General features: G+C 39.0%; 1 pseudogene; it reads right to left on the minus strand.

The window, feature by feature from the left end:
- Positions 1 to 3741: 3741 nt before the first annotated feature.
- On the minus strand, positions 3742 to 5458 carry LOC148029106 (small ribosomal subunit protein uS2 pseudogene; annotated as a pseudogene).
- Positions 5459 to 6580: the final 1122 nt, after the last annotated feature.

Genomic DNA, 6580 nt, shown 5'->3' on the forward strand with positions numbered 1-6580 from the left:
CAACCTTGGCACTCTAGTGATGCACTGAATGCTAACTCGCCCTTTTACAATGGCTCAATAATTTCTTTTGGGATTAAATCAATAAACACACCACAATGTAATGTTAGAGGTAAGTGACAACTAAATGAGCGATTTTCCCATGACTAGTTGCATTTCTTATGTAGTAGTAAAGGCAATCAAGCTATTGATTTCAATTGGGCAACATTCATTTCATCCGCAGGCCTCTCCAACAAGTGGAGTCATCTCAGCAAGTGGAAATGAGAAAGCGATACCAATAATGAAACAACTACCTTGTAACATGCTTGATGTAGGTTGCCTTTATAAGCCATATGCAAATCCCTCTTCAAGAAGCTCCAATAGTTATCTCATGATCGATGGATGGACTTCAATTCCAAAATTCATGCTCCAAAATACTCTAAAAATCTTTCATGAGCTTCCTAATGGTCTATAAGCTCCAAGACTTCAATGCTTGATCCAATGTAAGCACAATATGGCAAATAGAAGCTAAGGTTTGATTCTTGATGCTTCTTGAAGAAATTTGAAGCTTCAAGAAGTGGCCATGGATAGCCATGAAAAGATCATGTCCATCCTTGTGCCAATCCTTCCAAATCAACCTCCAATGCTTCAATAGTCAAGAGAACTTGTAGGAGAATGGTCTTGGGGTCAAAGAGCTAAAGCCCTTTCATGGAAGGAAGCTTGATTGGAGAATTCATGGCTGCCCAAAACTGTCAACTGCTATGTATAAGGATTTTCAGTGTATGGGAGCTACAAGGAGCTACAATGTTGAAGGAAAAGGTCCGATGTCATAGAAAGACTCCCCAATTAGTTGCTTGAAGTCCAAGAGAACCAAGGTTGATGATGGTTGTAGATGAGGGGAGGCAAAGAGGGTTAGCCCACCTAGTGTGAATTGCATAAAAAAAAGTGGGGGGTTGCTTGGAGCCCACACAGTAGCAAAGACACTCAAACCATTGCTCAATATCAAGCTTAGGATGCCTAAAGTCCTTCTCTTGCTACGTATGATGTCTTGGAGGAGGGGAAAGGGAGATCTTGGGTTTCTTGGCTAGGACGTCCATGGGAGCTCTAAAAAAAGCTTGGGCGAAAGAAGAGGAAGACTCACTTTGAATAATAGTCATAGATAAAACCTTCACTTTTTGGCAAATTACCTCTTAAAATTTAAATCTAGTTTAAAACAAGTTGCTATTTTTACCCCTTTGCCTCCAGATTTGTCCAAGCCTCTTGGCATAACTTGTGTGGTCTTTAAGAAAGCTGCAATCCTTGCATGTAGTAACCTATGTACCTAAACTAACTAGGGTTTTTGTTGTTCTAAAAGGAAAAAGTAGATTGAAAGAAGGAGAGAGAAAGGATCAAAGCACATAGCTCTCATACCTACCAACTATAATAATGAAGGAGACCTAGGAGAGAGGTGAGAGAAGGAAGAAGAGAGAAAAGACTAGCAAAAGAGAGAGAAAGTGTGAGAGAGAGAGAGGGGGGGGGAAGCAATGGAAACTGGAAGGAAGGTGAAGAGTCAATTCTTAATAATATGTGGATGCCCTAAACTAGCTCTCTTACACCTTTTATACCCCAGTTAGTGTAATTGGATATGTAACCCGTGGTTCCTGTATGATCTCACTCTTTATAGTGACTCTTCATTCACATCTATGGAGGTCAATAACAATTGATTTACTCTTGCACATGGAACAATCAAATTGTGAGGTTAATGCTACAGCATGTAATATAGGCAAGAGAAAGCATCTTATCATTCTTCCATCATAGACAGGGTCGGGTATCTACCTTTGCATACTACCCCCCCTCACACACGCACGCATGCACGCATGCATGCATGCATGCGCGCGTGCGCGCGCGCACACACACACACATTGATAATTGAACTTATTTCTTCCATCCCATGTAGATATTACCTAGGTAAATCCACATCAAGTCCACCACCAATCATCATCATCCACGATGGCAAGCACTATCAGCCCTAACTATCTTTCTTTGGTGCCCACACATTCCCACTTGGTGCATGACCCACCTCCTTCAAGCTCAAGTCAACCTTTTCCTTTTTTATTTTTTGAAATAGGCCCTTATTTTTCAAAAACCAAAAGATCATAATATGTAAAAAAGTAAGCCACTTAACATAAGTTAACAAGTAGGTAATTTTTTTGGGACATACACTACCTTGTCATCACACCATTGTAATAGCATCTGCCCTTATGGGCATTGCTAACAAAGCACAAAGATTATAGGTGAAGCAATCTCTCTCTCTCTCTCTCTCTCTCTCTCTCTCTCTCTCTCTCTCTCTCTCTCTCTCTCTCTCTCTCTCTCTCTCTCTCTCTCTCTCTCTCTCTCTCTCTCTCTCTCTCTCTCTCTCTCTCTCTCTCTCTCTCTCTCTCTCTCTCTCTAAGCCAAAATTGTTCAATTTATATTGAAACTAGAAAATAACATGGCAAATCCGTATGAGAATTACAAGCTTGCTAAAACCAATACATGGCTTTCCATTTGTCACAATTGATGAATAGAAGAGCTAACATTTTCAATTAGTATTAAAACCAAACAATTTCATGCAAGGCTATGTAGTGCTATTGAGCCACATGTATCTCCAACATTAACTACATTCCACAATTCCACAATGAATATATTGCTCAAGCCATTGCCATAGCATGTTGCTCTTGTGAAGGTGCCATTGTATCTTCATAGAAGTTGTTCTTAGATAGCCTTGCAAATGATGAAGATGATGCATTCTACCTGTGCATGTAGTATGCCTTCTAATTGCCTTCACACTACAATTATAGTGATGCAATAACTTGGCAAGACATGCATAAGTTGCATAGCGACTCTTCTGAATGTGGAAGCAATCCTAAAATTTTTCTCAATTACAACATAATCAAGAAAGCCTTCAAATTAGCTAGAAGTACCATGCAACAGAGATCAAAGCCTACTCTAAAATAAGATAGCTAATTGTTTACCTCAAGAATTAGCTATAAAATCAAGGGAGAAGGTTTATCAACACTGAGGCCCTTTCCATTGAGGAGTTGGCTCCCCTAGTAGTAGGGGTGGCTATAATACCCCATCCTAGAGCTCTTACAAGAACTAGTGCAACAATTGCATCCATCCAAATACACTAATTGGCATAGCTCTAGGTGTGCACTCTTGAGTAGAAGCTACAACAACAAGAGTAGCTACTTCTAATACCCAATTTTGGGTGGTGGCTACTTCTTATAGCCATTGGTCAAGAGTTGCAATAGCAATTGGAGGCACAATAAAACTCTATAGGAGAATACTACTAGGCTACACCTTCCCCCTTTCCAAGATCATTGGCATCTTCAAGATTATGATAAAATATATTAAGATTTATGCAATCACACTCCTAAGACAGTATCTTTGTATAGAGCAGTAGGGCAAGAGACATGCAAAAACTTAGGAGAAGTTACCTTTATCCCATAGGCACATTGAGGAAAGTGGTACCATCCTACAACTATAAAAGAGTGTACTTGTTGACAATCATTTGAAGAGAATGCTATTGTACTTTGTACTTTCAGTCTTGTCTCTCTCTACTCAAGATTGTGTTTATGACAAGCTAATCTATCTTGGAACCTAATTCACTTGAGTAACAATCAATGTGTCTAGTCTCAATCATCATGCATCTTGTCATTGACTTCCATCCTCCATAGCTAGACCTTGCTCAAGGATCCATGTTTCTCAACAAAATAAGAGACCCACCATCACATCTCAACAATATCAAGGAGAAATTGTTCCCCTCATTTACAACACCATGTGAGCCAGTAGTAGCTAGAACAAGCAACCCAATACTATTGATTTGTTGGGATTCCAATATCCACATGCTTCACCATATAGTTTGTATCACAAAAGGCAATAGTTGGAATGTTTCCAAGGTTAGCCTCTCTAAATAGTTGATGATCTATGTGAGGGCCAATAAAAATGAGAAGATGTGGCTCACAGAAGGTTGTCTAGCTAGTTTGTAGTTGTTCTAGGGTTATGATGTCTAGCAATAGCCTAAGCCCCTACATACTATGTAACCTTTAACACCAATCTTTAACAATAGGGCATAGACAATTGGACAATAATGTCCTAGGGATTCTAAATAGCCATAGTAACCCTTGCAATTAGCTAAAGCTATTTCCAATTTTTACCAACATTGATAATTAATATCCCATCAAAGCACCTCTTCCACACATACAATTCCATCTGAAAGTCACAATTCTTAGTGCCAAGGTGCACATTGTCGTGCCTCTATGCAGACACAATGTGAAAAACCCTAGAGTGCATCATCATCTGGGTTTTTTATTGATCTAGAGAGTCAATGCATTATTAGTCATTAGTGTTAGTGTCCATACTCAGACACTTGTTCAGAATTCTCCCATATCACTCTTTCCTCTTTTTCCTATCCGGAGTGTTGTTTGTTGCTTGAAAATTGCGATCGCGCCCCTTGCGAATTTGGGAGCCCTTCTTTCTACATGAGACCTCCAAAATTGGCTAAAAAGCAATTTGCTCTTTGCATGTCACCCTATTCTAGAAGTTTTCTACACCTTTTTAGGATATTTACAAGAAATAATATCCAAAATATCAAAAATAAGCTAAAATTGTCCAAAAATAGTGTATTTTTGAACCATCCATACTATGGACAACACTGATACTAATGCTTAATATGGCATTGACTCTGTAGATCAATAAGAAACCTGGATGATAATGCACTCTAGGGTTTTTCACACAGTGTCTGCATAATGACATGACATCCACTCCCTCTAAACTTGCACATCCTTTAGTATGTGCCATCGATATACCACCCAGGTCAAACACCCATACCATGAACTTATCACTCATCATGCACATAAGAAGGCATCCCCCTGGATTATAGATTAAAATGACTAGCATTTGCACAACTCTAATACCATACCAAGCATCCACTCCAGGGTCATCAGGCCTTGGGTGCGCATCATATACTAGAGGATGTTGAATCTCCATATACAGGCTATCAATGCACTCATCAACAAATACATAGCAACATGCATGCTATTTTAGTGTCCAACGCATGGAAATTTGCTTATACTGACAATTGTGTACCACATCAAAGATAAACTAAGCCTCACTTGCATCCAACACATGTTGACCATCACACTGAAAATAGTGAAGCAATCCATAACTTGAAGCATCTTTGAATTGCCTATCAAGGCCTCTCATAAAGAATGCGCAACATTTTCTAGCTGTGGAGCATCATACATAAGATCCTCTATTTGCACAACCTCTAGCTCACGAGAACTATATCAAAGATAACAACTATGTCCTACAAATCATGTACGTCTAGCAAGTCACCAATCTCCCTCTGAGTCCTTGCATCAAGTAAAACATGAGGTTTGTAAACCTCTTCATATGCGTGAATAAAATCTACATATGCAATGGCTGACTCTTCCACTACGTGATCTTCCAAGGCACGCATGGATGTCTCAATATCAAATTGCACCTTATATCCCAGTTGTTTGCCCTTCTTTTTACCCTCTTGCTTGCTATCATGTTTCTGTTCCTACCCAACCTCTTCCTTAATATACTCGAAAGGTGCCTACTTTGCAGCTTTAGGCTAATCCACACTTCTTATTGTCACTCTCTTAGATGTCCCTACATTATCTTCAAATATATTATGTTTCTCTTCCACAAATACATTGGTGTTTTTCCCATTTGTTAAATATGTATACACTGAATATGTATCTATCGGTGATTCCCGGCCAATTATGTCAAGATTGTCTTTCCCTACATGAGATATTTCACTATCAATAGCTTTCCTCTTTTTTCAGCTACATGCAAAGCATGTGTCCATATTGCAACCTTTGGATCAACCATCACTTGGTGGGGCATTCTATTCAACTGTAGACCAAAAGTAGAAGCATGTACAACTACATAAGCATTTCAAAAAGCCAAGTCTTCCAATAACTTTTGCATACCTCCCTTTCCAAAATTCAAAGCAAGAGACAATCTCGTTTCTTATGCAGAGATCTTGCCATCTTTTCAAAAGATGAGCTATCATGCTAAGGTCTCCTGGTAAGCAACAAAATCCTTCCTTTTATGTTGCAAACTATCACACCATATACATCTTTTCCTAGTCTAGGGGCTATTTATTCTCCCCTTTCCTCTTGTCCTTTCTCATCCAATTTTGTGACCTTCAACTGAGGATATCACAGGCCTTTAATCAATTGATCTAATACATCTTCCCTAATAGTGGGAATAATGCAACCATAGAAGCAGGTGGCTTACTGAATACATCAACTATTTTTCCCGTAATAGTGTGCATACTAGATACATGCAATCTTTCTCTTCTTCTATGCTTTTTCACCAGTGCAATAATAGCATCCTTAACATGCCTCCACTCTATTTTAAGCCCTATCTCTGTAGTCTGATCTTCTAACAAATCATCAAGTTTCTCTTGAAGCTCAAGTTTTGCCACTTATAGAAACAATTCAATTTTCTGACTTGCAAGAGCTTGTTGTTCTACAAGATCTAACTGCTCAAACCAACTTTCAAATTCTCTTAATAACTTTGTAGCCACAAAACCCTTATTGGGTTTTAG

Source organism: Lygodium microphyllum, chromosome 11 (genome assembly GCF_053477565.2).
Source record: "Lygodium microphyllum isolate KBCC chromosome 11, Lygodium_microphyllum_v1.1.10, whole genome shotgun sequence".
In the NCBI taxonomy this organism is placed as follows: Eukaryota; Viridiplantae; Streptophyta; class Polypodiopsida; order Schizaeales; family Lygodiaceae; genus Lygodium; species Lygodium microphyllum.